Source organism: Gavialis gangeticus, unplaced genomic scaffold, assembly GCF_001723915.1.
Source record: "Gavialis gangeticus isolate Ggan-Ray unplaced genomic scaffold, GavGan_comp1, whole genome shotgun sequence".
Taxonomy (NCBI): Eukaryota; Metazoa; Chordata; order Crocodylia; family Gavialidae; genus Gavialis; species Gavialis gangeticus.
The window spans coordinates 151,564,020-151,586,327 of record NW_017729025.1 but is presented as its reverse complement, the minus strand read 5'-3'; the positions used below and the strand labels follow the sequence as shown (position 1 = coordinate 151,586,327).

The 22,308-nt window shown below is 48.3% G+C and overlaps 1 long non-coding RNA gene across 1 annotated transcript; it reads left to right on the top strand.

The window, feature by feature from the left end:
- Window positions 1-12,326: 12,326 nt before the first annotated feature.
- On the top strand, window positions 12,327-16,431 carry LOC109299508. The gene is made up of 3 exons (XR_002097902.1): window positions 12,327-12,349; window positions 15,621-15,624; window positions 16,328-16,431. It is a non-coding gene; the product is annotated as an uncharacterized LOC109299508 (long non-coding RNA).
- The last annotated feature ends 5,877 nt before the right edge of the window (window positions 16,432-22,308 follow it).

The window sequence follows — 22,308 nt, the reverse complement described above, 5'->3', positions numbered from 1 at the left end:
TTATGTACTGAGCAGGACTGACTGAATCAGCATCTCACTTCCTAACTGGTGGAGTAACGATAGCGAGAGGAGAGACTTATGACTGATAGCATGGGAGATAGAAGAATCGTTAGCCACACGAAAGTATGAGCATGAAGTTTTCTGATGTTCCCTGCCTTATTGCTTTTTCCCCCTCAAAAACACATCAGTTACCATAACTACCACAACCATGTCCCAAACATAGGTAGTGCTTATAAATACATTGCGAGGCAAGGATTTCTTAGGGAGGTATCTTTTATTAGACTATGTAGTTGGACAGTGTAAGACATGCTTTCGAATGAAAGAAATTCTTCATCAGACAAGACTAAGCTTACTGCTGTCCAGGAGACCCTAGGCTGTCTGGCTGGGCCGGGTGTTCCCCGCTCCCTGCATGCTTAGGGAGAAGTGTGTGTGTGGGGGGGATTTCCTCCCATTCTGCCGTGCTGGCTGTTGCCAGGGAGAATTCGAGGCTGAGCTTGTCTGCTCTGTCTGTGGGGGCCATGGGTGGAATTTTTCCTGTACTTTGGGTAAGGGAAATGAACCTGGAGCTCAGATCTGTGCTGGGACATGGGTTTCCTTCTGTTGTTTTCCAGGAAAGTTTACACTGGAGATGGAGCAATGCACCCTGGGATGCTAGAGGACCGGCAGATAGCTATTGCACAATGCACTCCTTGCTAGACGTGCAATTAAAGTTGGATAGAAACCAGCTATGACATTAGTAGACATTTTTGAGCTGTAAAGGCTTTTTTATACAGGCTCCAGAGGTGGAGGGGGTGGCAGCGCTTTAATTAGAGTGGCTCTGAGATCTGTTCTAATTAAAGCACTGCAGTATCTCATATATCAGCAGTCCTACACTTCATAATGGCAGCAGGGGTGCTTGAACTAAAGTTTGTTCAACAAGCTTTAGTTCAAGCACCGCCCCCCCATTTGGAAATGGGCGGGGGACGCTAATGCACAAGACACAGGAGGCTACTGGTGCACGGTAATTACCACACTCCAGCTGACTTGATTAATTGAGTCTGCTCCAACACGCTGTAATTACAGCGTGTCAGAGCAGCCTCCATGCTCATGTACAGGCATCCTAACCTTAACAGCTGGTTGGACCTTTTTATGGTGTTTGGTACTTTGCATATGTCACTGGTCTCAGTTAATCATGTAACACCTGCAACGTGTAAAGTGGGCCTTAAGCTACTATAAATACATTGACAAATTTTGACTCCTACATCATTTGGATATGAAATAGAAAAGCTGTTCCTACAAGGGACCAGACTGCTGGACCCCCTCATAGAAGTGAAGCTGAGGGACATTTGTTCTGTATGGTCTATTTCTCATAGTTCCATGTGACACTTCACAACTGCTTGGCTGGATGGATGTGATACTTTGCAATGGTAGAGAACCCCCAGATCTCAAAAGCAGAGACCCAGCACCTGCAGTATAACTAGCATAGAAACAAGCCATCATGTAGGACAGCTCCAACACAGAACCTTGTCCTTTAACAAAGGGTCAGAGGCCTATACTTCAAATCTTTTAAATAGATTCCCTGTGCCAAGGACTGTGAGTATAACTTAGACAAATCTTTTTATATTTAACAGAAATCCTAGAAAGCATACTAATGGTACTCTTAATCATAGCATCCATTTGAGATTTTATAGTAACAAAAACAGAATTAGGTCACAGAAGTACAAGTTTACTAGCAGCAAAATGATGTAATTCCTTTCTGTGCATGAGAACACTCTAGCATACCTCATCTTATGTTTTATTCATACTCTCAAATCTGCCCTTAGAGTAAATATACACATCCAATCTCATTTCATACTTGCAGAAACCATTATGATACTTTTTTAGACATGCAACACACCTATCATAAGCTATATTGTCTTTCTTCTTTTCAGCACAACGCATATTTTCTTCCTGTTTTACTTGTCGGATGCAGGAGGCTGGCAACCTTTGAGGGTGGAAGGCTGGTGCTTGTGACCTAGCCACTGCCATGGTCCATTGATCTTTTTTTCTGCTGCCGGAAACTCTCCCTGTTCTCTCTGTCTTGTTGAATGCTGTGCAGCCTCTGCTTATAGCCACCATGAAGCGCTGGGGATTCTTGTGGCTAATGACCGTGCAGAGGGACAAATTCAGTGGCAACAATAAGCAGAGGATGAGAGCAGGGAGGGGAAGGTAAAGGCAGAACACAGCACAGGTACACTTTGGTGCCCCACTGCCACATGCTACAAATCCCTGCAGCCACTATAGGCTAAATTCTCTGCCGGCTACATCTGGCCTGTAGACTGTAGGTCAACAACTTCTGATATAACGAATCATTGCTTCCATTAAAACACTATATGCATGTGTAATAAATGGAAGTGAGGCAGTCTGTTAAAAGATATATCTATCATTATTGAAGCTATTTCTGGTCCTATAGTGAATACTTCGCATGTAGCTCAGCCTTCAGAGCTCTAAAATAGTTAATGTACTTCTTAAATTGTGCTCTCTGGGTGTGAGATCAGCCAATCTCCTCTGTGGAATTGAATCCTTGTATTCAAACACATCTCCAGGATCATTTTAAATAAAGAAAAAAAGAATTAAATGAAATTTGAAACCCTGTTACATTACTCGATGAAGAAAGCAATTCCAAACCAATAGGAAAAGTCATTTAATGCTAATAAAAAGTTTTGAGTTAAAAAGTGTAAGCAGTATGAAAAAGCAGATGACCATTTAGTGCTGCTATTTTAAAAGGGTCATTGAATAAAATACTTGGCAATTTTAATTTAATCTAATAATATCAGCAGCATTTTGAAATAAACCATTGATCTTGGGTTTTAGCTGCAATATTCTTGCAATTGCATCTTGAAAGAGTACTGAAAGTACACAGCGGGCAAGTCTACATGTTCAAATAAGCATGACTAAATTTAATTCACATTAAGCTAATGCACATTAAGTGATTTTTGGCAGGTGTCTACATATGCAGGGATTTGGGACAAAAGTTAGTGCGCTTGAGTGCTTCCACACATGCGGGCACATGGACTTGCAGCAGCTCAAACAGAAGTAATGCAAACTTGAGCCAGGGCTTTTTGCCTCAGCGCATGCACGTGCCTGGACATGCACTTTGGTGTGGTGCAAGTTGTGCCACTTGGAGCAAAATAACCCTACCTGACTCCTCCTGGCAGGGTGAGCTACAGCTTGGGGCCAGCACCTGTGCTGGCCCCACCAGTATAAAAAGCTGCCCTGTCCTGGCCCCATCAGTATAAAAAGCTGCCTTGGCAAGCAGCTCAGGGCTACTCCCCCTCAGGAGCTTCTGGGGCCCAGCCAATTGGTACCCAGGGACACTACCCCTTGTGCCAGCTGGACTGCTGAAGCAGCCCTGAGAGTTCCCTGCACCCTCTACCCACTGCAGCAGTTTGGCAGCAGGGGCTGCTGCCTGGCTGTGACCTGCTGCCACCTATGACAGCATGTGGCCCCAAGGCTGCGTGCCTGCCAGACCCAGATGGGGACTGCACAACCAGCAGAGTGGGCTGTGGCTGCAGAATTGGCCTTTGTGCAGCACTACTCCGTGTGCCCCCTGCTCGGCCATCTGGGCAGCTGTTGCCTGCAAGATGTTCCCAGTGTGGTGGCCTGCTTTGAACTGTCAAATCATGCCCTCCTGGCCCAACTGGCCAGGAGGTCAGCCACCTCCAGCTGGGTCCAAGGTACCAGCTCTGAGCAGGCTCCTCTGCCTGTGTCCTCCCACTTGCCTCCCTAGCAGGAATTCTTGTATTCCCTATTTGAAAACTGAAAAATCCCTGATAAAAAAATCCCAAAGTCACTCTGTAAAATACCCCAAAATCCATGTTCCTCCACAATTAAAACAAAAGACCACTATATATATAGAGAGAGCAAGAGACAGAGAGACAGCCATCAGTTGGGCAATGTTTTATTGATATATCTACAGTGTTAAAGCAATTTGGAAGCCTACCAGTATCTCTATAATCATAATAAAATGAATTCTAAATACCTATATATTTTGCTGTTTGCCTTTGGTTTTCTTACCATAGAGTAGTTAGAGCTCTTCCTGACCCCTTTACTAACCAGGATGTGGGGACAGCTGCCCCTGCAGCCACAGCACCTGCCAGCAGGTCTCATCCTATCTGGCAAGTAGGCACGCAGGGAGGGTGTGTGATGGAGGGAGGTGGAGTTTGCAAGAGGGGGGTGGAAAGAAGAATGGGAGGATATGGGTGGCTGCGAAGGGATGTGAGGGGTCATGGGGTGTGTGGGTAGATGTGGGTGGATCGTGGGGGAACTGTCCGGGGGGGTGCTCAGGAGGGGTGGGTCCCCTGCCCCTGCAGGGTGCAGACCACCTGCAAAGCTCACAGATGGCCCCCCCACAGGGCTACAGCCCCCCACAGGGGTACAGACTTCCCAACAGGGGCCACAGCCCCCCCCCAACTGGGGCCACATGGCCCCTACAGGGGCTACAACCCTCCCCTGAAGGCCCATGTACCCCACCCTCACTTGCTCCCCCAGCCACCCAGAGTGCTGCCCCGCCTGGCCCTAGACCCCACTGGCTCCTGCAGCCCCAATGGCTGCCTCACCAGGCCCCACCCACGCTTGTACCCCCTGACCCCACCATGGCTGCCCCACCCAGCCCCAGCATCCCAGCACTTAAAAAAAAAACAAAAACCCCACACTCATCAGCAGTAGCAGCAGCCATTGGGGTCACTTGCATATCCAGGGGTCTAATTTTGCCCCAGTGGGGAACATCTCAAAGGGCTGCACATGGGGGCCTGCTGCAGGGCAATGGGCATAACCAATAGGCCAGGCAGTGGGGGACATGTATATGTCAGGTCTCCATGGCCTGGCGGTCAGCATCCCCCTGGTGCTGGAACTGCTTCAGATGCTCCCACTCCAGGGTCAACATGCAGGCCCATTGGTCCCACCACACCCGGTCCTGCGCCTCCACTTGGACAATACCCTCTGCCAACATGCTTGGTCTCGCACCTGCTCCTGCAACTCCCACTTGTCTGACACTGCCACCAGCCACTACAGCAGCAGGGTCCAGTCTCTGGTGCACCACTGGCACATCCAGACTGCTCCAGTGGTGGTTGGTGGTGACTCTGAAGCAGCATCCCTGCTGGGGCTGTTGGGCTCTCCCCCATTTCCACATGTTGGCCCGGCAGAGGGAACAGACAGAAGGCTTTTGTGTGAGTTTGCAACATTTCAGAGATAAGATGCTCTGCATCAGAGGCTGTGTGGTGCCTAGCCTCAGTTTGGGGGTCAGCCGTATACAGGTGCCCAGGGACTATGGTAAATCAGCAGACTTGGGCCCTGGCAGACACCAGTTGAGTCCCCTGTCCCCCCTTGTGCCCCTGGGGGCTGGCAGCCCTCTGGTTACTGGCCACAGGCAGCCTGCCTCCCCCACCCCCTTCCCAGGGTGGGCCAGATCAGGCTGCTGGCAGCACCTGCTGCCATGGCTCCAAACCTCGCTCCCCTCCTCGGCCCCCCCCAGGCCAACTGCTGTGCTGCATTGCTGCCCAGCCCACAGCGCCCAGGCTCAGTGCACAGGGGGCTCCCAGACAACTGAGGCAAGGGGCTGATTGCACCCCTGACCTCCCCACAGGGGTCCTTTTGGGAGAGGCACCCTGGGGCTGGACCCTGCCTGTGCCACCACTGTGCCCCAAGCATGCCCCTGCTGTGTGCGCTCTGGGTGGTCCACAATGAGCTGTTCTTCCAGGCTGAGGGGTGCACAAGCCACTATGCCCTGCTGATGATGATCCTGCTGGTGCCCCGGGCACACCTGCATTCCTGGTTTGGGATCCTGAGCTATGACAGTGCAGGGGGCAATCCCAGGCGGCCCTGCAACCTCTGCTACTGCCACACATCCCTGCCCCCACTGCCGAGGACATCACCATTGGCATCAATGCCTTCCTTGGTGTAAGAGGCCTGTGCCCACCCAGCTGTGGGGACACAGGCTGCTCAATAAAGTTCTGAACTGTGTCTGTCTGTGTACTGTGGGGGGGACGGGGGACCCAGGGCCAGGGGACTGCAGGTGGGCCAGGCAGGGAGTGAGGGCAGGGACCAGGGCAAGGGCAGGGGCAGGGGCAAGGCCAGGGACTGGGAGGGCCCTCTTCCAGTTCAGGACTTACCATGCATCTGGGAATGGCAAGTCTGGTAGCTCAGCACAGGCCTCCCCATCAGTGATGGCTCTGGGCTGCGCATGCTGTCCGTGGTCCATGGTGTGTGGTGGGCTGGCGCCCAGCCAGGGGCATTCCCTGGAGAGGAGATGCATTTGCAGGTATCAAATTTAGGCATGATTAGCCTAAATTCGCCATTTTTAATGCACATTAAGGGTATGCATATGTAGATGCACGCCCTCAATATACATTAAATTAAGCTAATGCACATTAATGCATCTCGTGTAGATGCACCCAGCATGTCCTTACATAAAATTGCTTGAAAATGGAAAGGTAGGTGCAGACACTACTTACAAGCCATCATGTATGAGGCTCATCTATGCTAATTATTCTGGAAGTCTCTAGCTGGGGAATCTCCATCTCTGGTGTCAGTGCAAGTACAGATACACCATGGGGTCTTAAATTCTGATTAGTCCAACTTTGCTCACAGTAGGCTTTGAGAACAGTAAAACAAAAGGCTGAAGAGGCTGGTCTACACTAGTGCTCCCACCACTGCTACAAAAGTAGCAGAAGATATGCAGAAAAAATAATCAGCATAGATGTAGCCAGGTTAAGCTCAGGTGATGCCTGCATATTGTCAACCCCATGATGGTACCATTGCTGTATCATGGAGACAGGGAAATCAAGGCTGACAGCTGCAATGGTACAATTAGTCCTCTCAGCGTAGCTCCACAATGCTCCCATGCACCCTTTCCCAACAGCTTGAACAGTACAGAGGATCTGGCACTGTTACCACCAAGATACGTAACTAGTTGCTGCCTAGAATCCTGACTACCCTGAAAGTGGTTGATGAATGATCTCTATTTTCTCCAGCCCTCAAATTGCAGCTGAAAAATATCATAAAAAAATGCAGCTTTGATAAGATCTCTTAAAAATCTCTCATATCTTTTGTCTCCACAAAGACTCACCTGAAAATCAAAGGAACACAAGCAGTGGTTAGATAAGCATGGATGCTTCACTTCTAAACAATTAAAGAAAGGCTGCTTGTATTTGCCTTCTTCTGTAGCTGGATGGTGGGGAGGGAGGAGAAGGGGTGTTCTTTTTCCTAGGATCCCTCTAATGTATTTTAACAACACTTGGGGCAGGAGGACATTGACAGTGCCCTCGTTCCTTTGCTTCACTTGTGGCAAGTTAGGGTGTTCTTGGGGATTTGGGGCAATGTACTTTGTAGTTGTGTGACAAGATTATTGTATAGTTCTAGGAACAGTTTAGACAAGCATGTTTATGGAATGGTTTGGATAGGGATGGTCCTACCCTGAACAGGGTGTTGGCTTAGATGACCTCCTGAGGTCCTTTCCAGCCTTTTCTATGATTCTATTTCCTACACTTCTAAGATTGAAGACAGAAGGATAATTAATTCATCTGAGTCATGCATCAAGGCTATTTCTGGTGACTTCTACCTCCCTTTAACTGCAGTAAAATCACTTTACATGGGTGCCTAGTACCCCTAATAACCACTGGTCTTTTATGGAGCAATACACTTGTTCCAAAGCTTCATTGCCTCCAGGAAGGGAAAGAAGATGAAAAAAGGCTTTATCTAGACCAGGGGCAGGTGTGCCACAAATTAGCCTTGCACCCTCCCCAAGTGCCATTCTGAACCCCTTCCCCTGCCCAATTTTCTGTGCTTCTTTTGGCTCCTCGCCCTGTGCTCCCAGAGTGAATTTCTGCTCTGCTTTCTGATTCCTTCCTTGTGCACTCCACCCAATGTGCTACTTTGTTTTCTATTTCCTGCTCTATCTGGGTGCTTGTACACCTGCCGGGGGTTTAGTTCCCCTAAATTGAAAATAGTGGGTTTTTATTTGGTGGGTTTTTAATTGTGACAGTTAAAAACTCACCATTTCAATTTAGGGGCTTCTGTCACTGTTATGGAACAGTGATGACCTGCCAGCTGCTCATTCCCTCAGCTGTATGCAGTCTCTGCCAGAAAAAAAAAAGCAGCAAGGGGCCTGATTCTTTTTATTTTTTTATTTTTTTGCAGAGCCTGCCCACCACTCCTGTGGCTGGGGTGTGAGCTGCTGGCAGGTCCTGAGCTACGGGGGGCCCCAGTCCTTCCCTCTGCAGAGGTTGCAACCCCTGGGCAGCACCCACCCACTAGCAGCCCACCTGGGCAGTGCCTGTCTGCTAGCAGCCTGCCCAGGCATCCTGGGGGGTGGGGGGAGGGGCAGGCAAACTGCCATGGAGGAAAGGTCCGGGGACACCCTGCAGCTCAGGAGCCACCGACAGCTCACCCCCAGCCATGGTAGAGGCAGGTAGGCTCTGCAAGAAAAAAAATGGATCTGGCCCCTCACTGCTTTTTTTTCTTGGCAGATCCTGCCTGTGCAAGCTGCCACCAGGTCATGCAGTCCCTGGGCTGCAGGAAGGCCCAGTCCTCCCTTTGCCATGGCAGTGCCCCCTGGGGCTGCCTGGGAAGGGCGCTAGCTGTGTGTGTGCTGCCTCAGCTCACAATCCAACAGTGCACAGAGCGCTGGAAGCCCAGGTGTTTTCGGGGAAACTTGAGCTTGGGGGGCTTCCAGTGCCCCGTGCACTGTCCCTGCCACCTTCGCAGTGCCTGGGATTGCCCAGAAATGGCTTGGTTTGCCCCTGGGGCAGAGCAGAAAGGCAGCGTGAGAGCGGCTGGATGTGCTGCTGGCTGGAGATGGTGGTGGGAATGGTGAAAGCAGTGCTGGAAGCTCCCCAAGCCCAAGCTTCTGTGAGCCCACCCAAGGTTTCCAGTGCCCCCTGCACTGTCCCTGCTGTCTTCTCCAGCCAAGAATGCACCCAGCCAACCTCCTGCTGACTTCCCGGATATGTACATGACAGATTTTTTTTGTCTACAATGGGACAATTTGCCATGACCAAACTAAAATATACTGGAGGTGATCTAAGTTGCCACACAAAAAAATTTTGACATGAAAAAACTTCATGCATGTGTACATGGTGGCACTATTATGCTAATCAAATGGTGATGTCTCATCTCTTTTTGTCACATGTACATGCCCACATCATCACGTGTACAAGTTCCCTCTGCCACTGTGCTGCTTGTCCGTTCCCATATCTACTGTGCAGTGCACAAAGACTACCAGTGCCACATGTGGCATGCAGTGCCACAGTGTGGCCACCCCGATTTAGATGATGAAGAAAAATTCAAGAGAACAAGAAAAAACATTAATGAATCTTAATACCCACCCCGCCTCAAATAGCCATTCCTAATCAAGCTTATTTTCTCAAGTGTATCCAGATCCAAGGATGTTGTTGGTCTAGATACTACAGCTTATGGCAGGGCAAAGATGCAGTCACTGAGAATTCTCATACAGAGAGTTTGTTTGTAAAATTCATTATGTGTCCTGTTTTTCTACACGAGAGAATTGCTAATTTATAATACCATGCTTGTGACATTTCTTATAATACAACACACTGGTTGAATTAAAATATAAACATTTGCATACCATGTGTAGGAAATTTATCAGTAGATTATGTCAACTCCAGATACTGAGCGGTATATCCAATCAAAATACTGATACCCAAGGGACTGAATTCTAATGTTTCTCATCAATGGGCATCAGTATCAATCTCTCACAAGTTTTAATGGTAAGGGTCAATCAGCTTTCATGGATAAGCCTGTTGGTCATCCACTTTTAAAGCATTTTCCAGCCTGGATTTTGTTACTGATGGAACTTCTGTCAGTTCTGCACAAACCGCAACTGTTCTTTGGTCAGAAATAATTAATAAAAATAAATAAATACATAAAATGGCAAGATACATTTCAACAAGTAGCCTGAGAAAAATTCCTATTGAAATATTAGGTTCCAATCTTTCCCATATGGTGGTTCTGAAGTTTGCTTCCAGCTAACTGTAAGAATAATGAAACTAGCCAAGCCACAGTTAAAACAAATTATTAAACTGATGCTTAAGCTTGACAAATAACAGAAAGACGTGACTCAGGATGCTATGAAACCAGCAAAGATTTATTTCATCCATCACAGTTAAAGAGCCCTTTTCCAATTTTCTATGAAAAAGTTGCTTATATTTTTCTGTTAAAGACTATATTTATTTTCTTTACTTATAATTATTACATTTTTAAATATATGCATAAAAAGCAAGTAATGTAATTGGAAGCAACACAGTACAATTCATAGCTTCCAACCATAACACAATACATAATATGTATTTTTGTGAGATGATATTTTGTAATAATGTAAGGCCTATTTTTAAAGACTAATAATAGAACTTCCATTCCACTGTGTTAACCAAATTCTGTTTTAGTTCACCTTTTTCCTACTGGAGACTTTCTTGTTATACAGGAGATAGTTTTCGCCCAACATGGCATATTTTAGGATGAAAACAGATGCTACTTTCTGTTGCCTTTGTGCCACTATAACATTTTTTATGGAGGCACAAAGTAGCAGCAAACAGATGTCCATACCTTTTGTCACATCACAACAGGGCCATGACACCTTACTGTGTCATCTATTTGTATTATGGTGGGAGATTGTGGGCAGCTGGAGCTGCCCACACTCTTCCATTGCCCCAGGCAGGACTGAGGCTTGAGGGACCCCAAACCTGAACACTCCAGGAATTCCTGCACAGGCTCAGCCCCTCTCAAGCCCTGGGAGCACCTGCTTAGATTTCCCTGCTTCCACAGACATGTCCCTAGCAATTTCCAGGGTGCACCACTGGAAGCAGGGAAACCTTGGGTTCCCTGATTCCAGAGATTGCTGGTAGCATATTTCTGTAATCAATTAATCTGTACCACCCCATCTACTGCCATGAGCCAAAACCAGATATGCAACTGGGAGTTGGGGGAAATAAAGGATCTCATCGCCATCTGGGGCAAGGAAAACATCCAGCACTAGCTCCAGATAGAGCATTGAATCAGAGATGTCTTCACACACGTTGCCCAGCAGATGCATGCAGAGGGGCACAACAAACACTGGCTGCACTGTCTCACCAAGACCACATTGATGAACAGGCAATATTTCCACCTGCTTGATGCTAGAAAGCAGTCTGTGGACCAGAGGCAGAGTATGCCATTTTACAAAGACCTGTGCTGCTTCCTTGCCATGAACAAGGCAGTTGACATCCCCCGCATCCACATGACCTGGGGTGTTCCAAAGGAGATGCCTGCAATGGACCCTGCCAGAGGAGGAGGAGGCACAGGGAGGCTCCAGGACACTGTTCCCCACACAGGGGCCGGCTATTCCATGATAGTAAGGTTTGCACTGGCTCCCTTGCTGAAGGCCTGGAGCCCAGCCAAGGCACCAGTTTTCCCTGCCTCCACTCTTGAGTGCTTAAGAGAGAATTTCCTAGTCAATGGGATCATAAACCTGCACAATTGGCAGACCCTTGCTATTTCTCCCAGGGCCATGATGTGCCTCATGGGAGACTAGAGTCTAAGCACAGATACCTCAAGCACTTAGGTGTAAACAGCTCCCCCACTCTCAAAAGCACTCACAGAAAGGCATGGATAGCATTTATTGAGCTCAGCAGGCAAATGTATAAGCAACAGTTTTGGCAGAGAAAACCCCCAGGTCAGGGACAGGACATAGAACGCAGCTATGTCTGACAACCACTGCAGTCATGGTGCAGCAGGAAGCAGCAAAAGATGACCTCTTCTCAAAAAACTTCTAGACCTCTCTCCCACTCCAGGAAAGGGACACATGTGATGGAAGGATTCCTGCGTGGGACTGTTATCTTAGCTCCTCAACTCTCACTGCCAGGGTGACTTCTGGCCTGCGTACCTGGACAAGTTGGCAAGAGGTCCAACAGTACTCCTTTTCCTTCTCCCTGATCCATGGGTGAAGTGCAATGAGCACTCGTTAATTCAGATTATCACAGCACAGGCACTCACTTATTGACCCATCAGGGCAACTCCTTAGCACCTCCTCCAATTGTGGCCTCATCCTGGCTCTGCATCTGCTTCCACACCCCAACTCCTGAAAACTAAGCAATGCCTCCCCTTGTCTGGTGCAGAAAACCATCTCATGACAGATGGCGTGATTGGTTTAGAACTGGCTGCTGAAGATCTGCAGAGTGCAGGAAAGATGTGTGTATGAGGCACCAGTGAAATGAAGAAGCAACTTTACAAGCTCCAGTCACAGCCTCTGAGGTCTGGATGCACATCGTAGGCTCCTGGGCCACAGGTTGTGAAACCAGGACAAGGAAGGAATCGGGATGTGTATGGGGGAAACGGACAGGTCACGGGATGCTTATACTTGGGATAGTCAGTTGCATGGCCCTCCCGAGGCCCACTCCAGGAACTCTTCCCTGGGGGACAGGAAAAGGGGTCTTAAGGGGGGAGGGGGTACCCCAGGATGGTGGCTGAGAGGGAACACTCCCCACCATGCCTTGACTGGGAGATGCAGGGAAGTAAGGGGAAGCTGGGATAGGAGATGTGGTATGTAGGAGCCACTGACACATGGTCCAAGGAGGCAGGAAGGTGTCCAGCAGGGCTTGCTCTGGGGAGCAGTGGCGGGCAAGTGGAGCAGCCCTGGGCTGCCCAAGATCCAATGTTGGTGGCATCAGGGACACCACCTTCCTTCCAGACCCAAATCACTATCCCCGAGTGCTGGTGGTCATTCCAAGTAGTTCTAGGCCAGTCCCAAACGGGTGCAAGAGTGCTCAGAAAGTGGGGAGGGGAAGAGGATGTTTGCTGGTAGTAGGGTCACATATGGTTCTTGAATGACTCATGGATTTGGAATTGATTTGGCTGGTTTGACTTGGAACATGAACATTTTTTCCTTAAAAATAAAAAAAAACCTAAAAAAAATAAATAAAAAGTTGGTCACTGGGGCAGCTTCTGCCAGTAGAGCCTAGTGGGCCTAGTTGTCCCTCCCCTCCCCTCCGCATCATGGGAGCTCTTCTGCTCCCTGTGGTCCCACTCCTGGCCCAGGTCCTGCTCCAGAGCAGTGGCACAGCCTTGGGGAGACAGGCAGTCCCTGACTTGGGTCAGCTGCCTGACATGACCCTCAGGTGTGGTGAAGGCCATGTGTCCATCAAAGGGGGTGACATGGCCCCAGTGATGATTCCAGACCCCCTCCCCCTCAGACAGACATTAGGTCATGGAATCACACAGCTCTCCAGCTCCTACATAGAAAAGTCCCAGGTCTTGACTTCAAACTCCTGAAAGTATTGTACCAGGTCAAAACCCCCTTACCCCGTGCCTCCCCTCCAAGGTTTCATGTTTTTTGAATTCTTGGGTCAGTGGCATTACCCCTGACCCCAAACCCTCTTTTAGGTTCTGTTGCCCCTTTTTCAACCCTCCCTGCTCCCTCCAAAGGTTTGCTGTTTCATGTTAATTGGGAGGAGGGACCAGATTGAGACATGGGCAATATTCAACAGGTTTTCCTTATTAAACGTAAGTTAAAGTTTGGCAACCACAACATTTTAAAGCAAAGCATGTCTCTCCCTCATTCCTCATTCCTGCACAGTGGGAAAGGAGAGGGGAAAGGGGATAGTGCTTGGGCAGACTGGGTTATGGGCAGCACTGCCTGGGATGCAGAGCCAGAGGAGCCTGGGGCTGGAGACCCATAGCCTAGTGCCAACGCAGGGGCACTCAAAGGCCTCCAGCTCCATTCATCTGGGGAAGGCTCCCAGTCTATGCCAGTGAGGAGTTAGTTGGCTAGGACTTCATGGATCTGGACAGCCTCCTTCTGTGCAGGGCTGGGGCCACCAACATTAGAGTAGGGGAATACAGGCATCTGGGACAGACAGAACACAAACACACATGCAACCCAGGCATCCAGGACACATGCACACTCACACACAACTCAGGCATGCAAGGCCTGCATGCATGCATGCACATTGTAACACGTTGCAAACCCACTGGAGCAGCTGTGACACCTCCTAGTAGAACTGCAGCTCCTGTCCAGCTCAGACTCTATGGCCTCTCCCTCTAGTTCACTCGCCCACCTTGCCTTGACCTTACTATTAAAGAGTGATTAAAGGAGGCTACCAACAGGCCTCAGAGTGAGCCCCAATCCTAATAGTTTCCCTCTAGGCTTAACTAGGCCCCTGTAGCCTGAGGGGTGAGTTGCGTGGGTCCTTTTCCTCCCCTACACCATGCCCCAAGCCTCGCAGGTGTTACAGTGATGTTGTCCCCTGTGCTGGGGCCTTAGCCTCCCCAGCTTCCGCCCCTTTTGCTCTCACTAGGCCTTTCTTCCTAGGCTCTTTGTCAGACCTGGCTTTGAGACACTAGCTTCATTCTATCGCCTTTAGTCTCCAAGCCTCTGGCCTCTGTCTGCTAGGCTCCTGACCCACCATGACTGTGCTTCTCTGATGCCAGGCCCCTAGCTCCATGTCTCACTGTGTCCCTCCCGGGCACTGGGCCCCTGGCCCTCATCTATGCTGTAATCTTGCACTGCCCCCTCACTGGACTCAACAATAGCTCAGGCCTTAAACCTGCCCCTGATTAGGGCTCAAGGCAATTGTTTGCCACACAGGGACTAATGGGACCTCCCAAACCACCCCTTATAGTAACAGCCCAAACCACCGGTGTAAATGGTAACAAAACTGTAAGCCCCTGGGCTATAAGAGAATCACAACAACAGCAGAAATAGCTCTCTCTGCCCCTTTAAGAGGACATTTTCTTCACCTTCTCACGGGCATAACTTCCCACCTGGGGCTATTCCTTAACCTATATACTCGGCCCTCTTGAGCTCTTGGACCGTCTAGTGGGTGCCTCAACCTTCTGAAGTTAACAAAACCAAGCGTGCATGCTTGTAAGAGCCTGCTCTTTCATAACCCAGGAAACCTGCCTCAGTTCCCAGGTCTGCAGAGTCCTCCACCATGCACCCGACAGGCTTCAAACATCCAGTCCCGTGCTGCCCGGCTTTGGGTGTGTAAGATTGCTCGCTGCTCCATCCCGTAGGTTATACCGTCTGGATGTATTGCGCCGGGGTAGTCTTCACCCCAATCTCACCTGCCATGACTTTGTTTGTTCTTTCAGTGGTGGGGGGTCGACTGCCAGGGCATATCCGAAGTCAAGAATCCTGGGGCAATGGTCTTCTGCGAGGCTCCAACCTCCCCTACACCTCGCTCTGATACCCAGCCTCGCTGAGTTGCAGATGTCTCCGGGCCCGACCCTCGCCTCTTGATGTAATAGGCAATCTCCTGCAGATATAAGGCTCTACCCTGACCCTGACTCGAGCCGAGTATGGGACCCTCTCCAGCCTTCCTTCCTACCCCTCAGAAACAGAACAATGAAATTAAGAAAAGCACTACCAGTAAATTCCCTGGCCTCAAACCAAAAATAGGCTCCTTGGCCCAGAGAATTCCTCTCCCTATCAGCCCTGTACAAGGCACCCCTCTGTCCGGTTAATATCCCTCCTGAGTGCCGGATCGGACCACTGCAAGCCCCCCCACAATTCAACCCCACTCTGTCCGGCCGATATCCCTCTTTAGTGACGAACTGGGCTACTGTGGGTCCCTCTGATTCAACCCCACCCTGTCCCTCGCCGAGCGGCTCAGACTGGTATGAGCTTGTTTCATGCAGCCCTTCCCGCTGCTTAGGCTCTCTGTCCCCCGCCGGGGAGGACTCTGGGAGCCTTCCCAAACCCGAGCCAATCCCACCTGGACTGCTGGGTTGATTCCTGTTACCCTGTCTTCAGGGCCATCTCTGCTGTCGGCTTCTTCCTTCGGAGTCCTTGGATTTTCTCCCTTGGCTCCGTCGCCGAGAATGAGAGCATCTGCTGCCTCACTGCTGGTGTCTTCCCTCAGACAGCTTCAGGTGCAGCCTCTTGTCTCGTGGAGGGTCGCCTGAATTCTCCTCGCCCCGATCGGGGCTCCAAGGGCACCTCCTCTGGTGGCTCCTCTCTGGCTCTCCCCCCTTCTCCTTCACCCAGGCTGTCTTTTATTTTCCCGCACTGGCTCTGCTCGTTATTCCCCACAGCTGGCTGCAGTTTCAAAAAGATGCGGCTAATCAGCCGCGCAGGTCCCGCCGCCTCTTCTGGTCTCACCGCATCGTCAGCTGCAGGTAAGGGAATCTCCATTGCTCTTTTCCTTCCCTCACCTTCCTTGTTGTGTTTAGGGTCCTGGGGTTCCCCCTTGGCCCCTCAGGGTCTTTTCTCCACAGTTGCCCTGTGACACACCAGAAACCAGGTACCATCAATGCAACACAGCTGCCTTGCAGCCAGCAGCTCCTCCCTGCAGGGCGGCTGGGAAGAGACTAGTGACAGGTGCAGACTCTGGGCGTCTATAGCTCCAGTCTGAGCCATCTTCAGTCAGTTGGGCCCCTCATTAGCTCCCCTTTGCCACCTGTAAGCAATCTATCAGGCTGCTTGCTTTCTTAAATGAGCAGGCACCTCCCAGTGTCCTGTTACACACACACACACACACACACACACACACACACACACACACACACACAAACAGAACACAGGTGTCCCACAAACACACATACACACACAGAGTCTAGGCATCCAGGGCATGTGCACACACATACACATACACACACTCACAGAACCCAGGTACCCAGGGCACGCATGGATGCGCGCGCGCACACACACACACACACACACACACATACACAACCTAGGTGTCTGGGGTGCACATGCACACACACGGAACCCAGATGATACACACACAAAACCCAGGCATACAAGACATGTGTGCACACATGCACATACGCATGCATGCACACACGCAACCCAGGCATCCAGGACCCTGGTGCACACCCATGCACACACAGAATCCAGGTATTCAGGACAAACACGCACATGCACACATGGAACCCAAGTGTCCCATACATGCACGCACACACAGAACCAAGGTGTCATAACAGCAGGGACTTGGTGGTGTGGTGGCTCGTGCCCAGCAGCCAAACACTGGTTGTGTCAGCCACTCAGCTTTGCTCAGGAGTCTTTGACAGCTCAGGGAGCCTGCAGGGCAATTTGGGAGGTGTACGAGAGCCCCCCTTCCTGCTGGGCTTAACCTGAGCAGACAGACTCCAAGCCCTGCCCCACAGAATTGCTAATGTTTGTTGTATTTGGTCTGGTCGTAACCTTGGGCACTTAGAGTAAAGCTTAAAAGTTAGAGCGCTTCCATTTCAGCCTTCTTGAATGCCTGTACTGAGCCACAATTATTGCCTAACATTAATATCAGAAATTATTCAAGAGTTTGCAAGTTGAGGAATCAATACAAGAATTGATTCTTTCCTTAAAAAAGAGAGAGCAGGTAATATCGAGGCTGCAGAAGAAGAATCTGTCTACTTTGTGCTGCCCTTTGACAGAAGGCATGAACATCTGCTCTGAATATTAACTTTCCACTTTCAGAAAAAAGTGTAGTTAAATGCAATTAAATATCATTAACTCCATGTAGAGAGGAAAAGCAAAACAAAGAACAATAGTTTAACACAAATTGTAAAAGAGATTCCATGAGTAACATAAAACCAAAATAAACTACAGCCATTTGATTGGAGAGTGGTTTCAAGGCTTTTACCTTTCATTACCCTTCACTTCATTTTGCTTCCTTACCCCAAATTTGTTACCTAGAATCTACTCAGGAAGAAAGGTCTTTGGGTTAGTTGTGCTGGCCATTAATACTATAGTTTGAGACCTATATACAGTATTACAACAAAGGAGCAATAAAATATTATTTTGAAACTCTAGCCCTAGACTAGAAATGCCTCGCCACACCACAGGGTGTAAACATCTTTCCACTATACTCTTTTGAACTGCTTCACAATCACAGAGGTTCTGTTGAGGCTCCAGGTTTTGAGGTAGATACGCTTGACACCAAGGATGGGGTTTTCTTTTGATAATATGAAATGGTGTTGTCCCAGTAATAAGGGCAACTTAATATCTTCCTGGTAATCAGATAAGCCTTCTTTTCTGCCTTAATAAGACAATTAGTTGTATGCAGGGCTGAGAAAACATAGCTTTGCTTACTGCTCAAAGTGTGTTTCGAAGTGTGAAATGGAGATAAAGTTGTTTGCTCCATATTTAGAACCGATTGCTGCAGAACCAGCTGTTATCTCTTCTCCTAAGCAAGATTATAATAAGCCTGCAGGAAGTGGTTTTTCTCTTCATGGTACTTAAGATTACTCCTAGGAAAAGGGTAACAGACAGGTAGAAGAGTCAGTTGTAACAAACCTCTGCTTGCTAGCAGACCTCTCCTTTTTAGCCCCCTCAAAAATTCTGCGGCGATCCCTACATTGTACGAGACATGAGCTTTATTACCTCACATGTTCCGAAGTGAAATGTTATAATATATTCATGGTGTCTGAAACTGTGAACTGCCACATATTCTTGCAACAGATTTGGCTATGGAAGCACTGACGTTATGAAATGTATCTCTGAAAATTGAACAGCTGGAAGGCTCCATGGGAAGAAATATATTTCCACTTTAGCATTTGCAGAAATAGCCCGTAACAGGAATAGAGGATCTTTCTGCTGGATCAAATTACTGGTCATACAGGTCTAATAACTTTGGCTGCATTAAGTAATAACCTTTCTTACTCAAGTACTAAAGTGAAGGAGAACCGTGTTACAGTCCCATACAAAGTATGCAGCCACATTGCTTACATTTGTACCCTTGGAGCAGAGGAAACCTCTCTGCAGCATTATAAGTCAGTTGAATTTGTTTCCTTCTAAACAAAAGGGTGAAGAATACTTACCTGAAATTAAGAGTTCTTCAAGATGGACCCAACATATTCTAACTCAGAGACCATACCAATGTAACTGAGGTGGATTAATCTTTTAAGAACAGTGTCCTTGAAGTAATCATGCCCCTCTGATGGCAGACCCTCGCTGTTCCAAATTACCGTGATGGTAAGGCTATAAGGGAATTGAGTCTCCACTGAATCTCAGACTGATTTTATAAGGGCTCTGAGAAACAGAAGAAGGTGGGTCGGAAGTGTGAATATACAGAGTCCATCCAAAGAACTTCAGGTTACATGTCAGTAACCCTTTTTTTCTTTTTTCTGTCTTCTACATATTGCCATCATCCTTTATCATGGGGACCTAATTAAGCAGAGACTAATATACTGCTTGCCAAATCAAGCAGCTGATCTAAGACACTAGGTTCAATGAGTAATGTTTTGTGAAATACTTGCAGATCTCCACGTGGCAGTCCTGCAGATCTTTGATTGAAACATATTGAAAGGATGCCAACTGCTCTCAAATGAACAATGACTGGTGCTAACAAAAGGCAGAGAAAGTTATTCTTGCATCCACTTTACAAATCCAGCTCATGTAAGTTCTAGCTGACAGCTGTTTTGGTTTTTTTGTTTTTAGAGTTAAGCAATGCTTGCTGCAAGATCTTTCAAGATCTTTGAGGTCAGTTGGGACCAATCTTTTTTGGAAGGCACACCACAAGGTGGCCCTGAACCCTTGGCTCCCCCTTTTTATCTGCCGCTCTGTTTTCTGCTCCATGCCCTTTCTGCCACTGTGCTGCCTGTCCCTTTCCCAATCTGCCACATGCCACACACAGAATCTGCCCGTACCACTTGTGGCATACATGCCACAGGTTGGCTACCCCTGTTTTAGGCCTTCTGTACACAGTAAATTTACCATACTCCCTAGAGTGGCGTTCTCAAGCATGCTGCCCTACTTCAGAAACTGGAAATAGTGTAGCTGTGTCTGTTTATCATGATAGGCTGGGTAATTAGTTTAGGCACCCTGATCCATGCTGTCACTCAGCACTGTTAATGATCACCCTGCTGTCACTTTCCCCAAAGCATCACCTGGATGCCATTGCACTGCTTCTCGTTTATGAAGCAGCCTGCCCAGAATAGTGTAGTGTGTTTGAAGATGCTGTCCCAGGGTATATCAAATATCTTGTGTAGACCTGGACTTTGCCTCCTACAGCTCATGCAGTGAGATGTGGACTACAGAATCTGCCATGCTTTCAGGACAGGAAATCTAGTAATACTGAGAAAAGTTTAAGCTTCTTTAGAGAGCTACAGAAGGTCTGTGTAACTCCAATTACTTTGGCCTTGTCCCATCTTATCTTCTGGGTTATGGAGAAAGAATGGGGCAAGTCTTCTCCTGAGTACAGGAGAAAGGCTTCTGATATGTGTAAGCTGTTTCCTTTTCTGCTCTTAGGCAAAACAGGTGACACTTCAAGATTGTGTCTAGCAGCAAAGAGAGCCAGCTAGAGAAATCCCCAGTGGCTGAAGGAATGGTTTATCACTTTATTCCTTGCTAATGATGTCTCTTGGCCACAAGGGAGATGTCATTTGGATGCATGAATCCCTTGACTATTTCTTTGCCTGATCAGGAGTGCCCCGCTCCTTTGGTTCAATGAAACAATACATCTCTGTTATATGGTCCCTGGGGACCTTAGCTTCTTTCAATTCATGTGAGATGGGAAAGATCTGAGAGCTGGACAAATTGCTCTAAGTTCCAGGATATTTATATGCAAACTTTCTTCATGGGACTTCCAATGGCTTCCCATTGTTAGGAAGTTGGTAAGTGTTCCCCAGCTGCTGCTGGAAGCATGCTATGCTCTCTTTAGAACATTCACACTGTCTGCTATGTCAAGGAAAGCAGTACATCTCCTGGGATAGTTAACAGTTAGGGGGGGGTGTCGTGGGCAGTATTCGATTTGGATTTGGCCCGATTCAGGGGACAGCGATTTGATTCGCTGATTCGGATCACTGTCCTGATTTGATTTGGCCAAATCGGAATCTGAAGATTTGATTCTGATTCAGAGAATCAGCGATTCGGCCATAGACACAGCTTTATATGTTTTTTTATGTACCTCGAGGTCCTGGGCCCAGCTCATGAATGCCAAGATGGTGGGGTGGATGGAGCATCCCATGGGAGCACGGGGGGACCCCGTGCGCTTGGCAGCAGACCCAGAAGTGGACCAGAAGTACTTCTGGTCCACTTCCAGGTCCACCACTAAGCATGCAGGGGACCCCTCCCCAGCTCAGCGATCAGCCACGGGGGGACCCTGGGTGCCACCAGCTACCGAGCCAGGGGGCGGGGTCCTCCACCAAGTGCGTGGGGGACCCCCCTGTGCTCCCACGGGACACTCCATCTGCCCCACCATCTCAGTGTTCATGAGCCATGCCCGGTACCTCAAGGTATGTAGAAAAAACATATAAAGCTGTGTCTATGGCTGAACTATTGGATCTCTCCGACTCTATCTGAGTTGATTTGGAGACTTCCGATTCAATTTGGAGAGATTAATGGGTCTCCTGATTTGATTCGGATTTGGAGATTTGGCCACCAAATTGGGCCGAATCTCCTCTGAATTGAATCAGTGACCAAAGCTTTGCACACCCCTATTAACAGTTTTTACAAGCTATCCGTGCTTGGTCTGAAGTTCACTGACAGTCAGTTTTGCAGGATTCTTTCCTGAGTCTCAAATAAGGTGCAACATAAGCTGCTAAAGCTGCTAGACCCACCAGCACTAGAAAAAGCCTGTCTATACACACTAATGGTGAAGCACCATTATAAAAGATTGAAGTTTCAGAAACCGTTCATATGAAAGAAAAGCTCTTCCTTCCTGAGCACCCTATAATGCAGATTTTCTGAGACAGAATTTAAATACTTTTATTATCAGTCCCCAACCTCAAAGAGAAATCATGTAAGATTTCTTAAAAGCTCTCAACTCATTTGCCTCCACAGAGATTCACCTGAAAATCGAAGGCACACAAGCAGTGGTTAGATGAAGACGGATACTTTGCTCCTAAGCAACTGACAGAGGCTGCTTGTTTTTGCCTTCCTCTGCAGCCGGGGTTGGCAAAAGGGAATGGTCCTCCTCCTCGGATCTCTCCAATGTATTTTAACAACTCTTGGGGCAGCAGGATGTTGACAGTGACCTTGTCCCCTTGCTTTACCTGTGGCAAGTTAGGGTGTTCCTGAAAAGTACCTTGCATGACTTCAATTTGTGTAAAATGGTAATGCACTCAGAGTGGACAAAAATGTCTCATCTTGTTAAATGAGCACTCACAATGGAAAGGCACTTTCTAAAACTCCTGGGAGCAGACAGCCCAAAAGAAAAGCATTTTTGCTGGATGAGCTGTTGGCCTACTATAAAATGAAGATACTTTCTGTGGCATGGTTCAGTAAAAATATGAAAAAGCACCCTTTGAAATCAAAGGACTGCAAATCAACTTGGGGTAGAGAAGCAAAAAATGATGGACAGAAGAACCAGCTTACAGAAAAGGAATTTCCTTGTCAAGATAGTGAGATTTCTTTGATTTGGA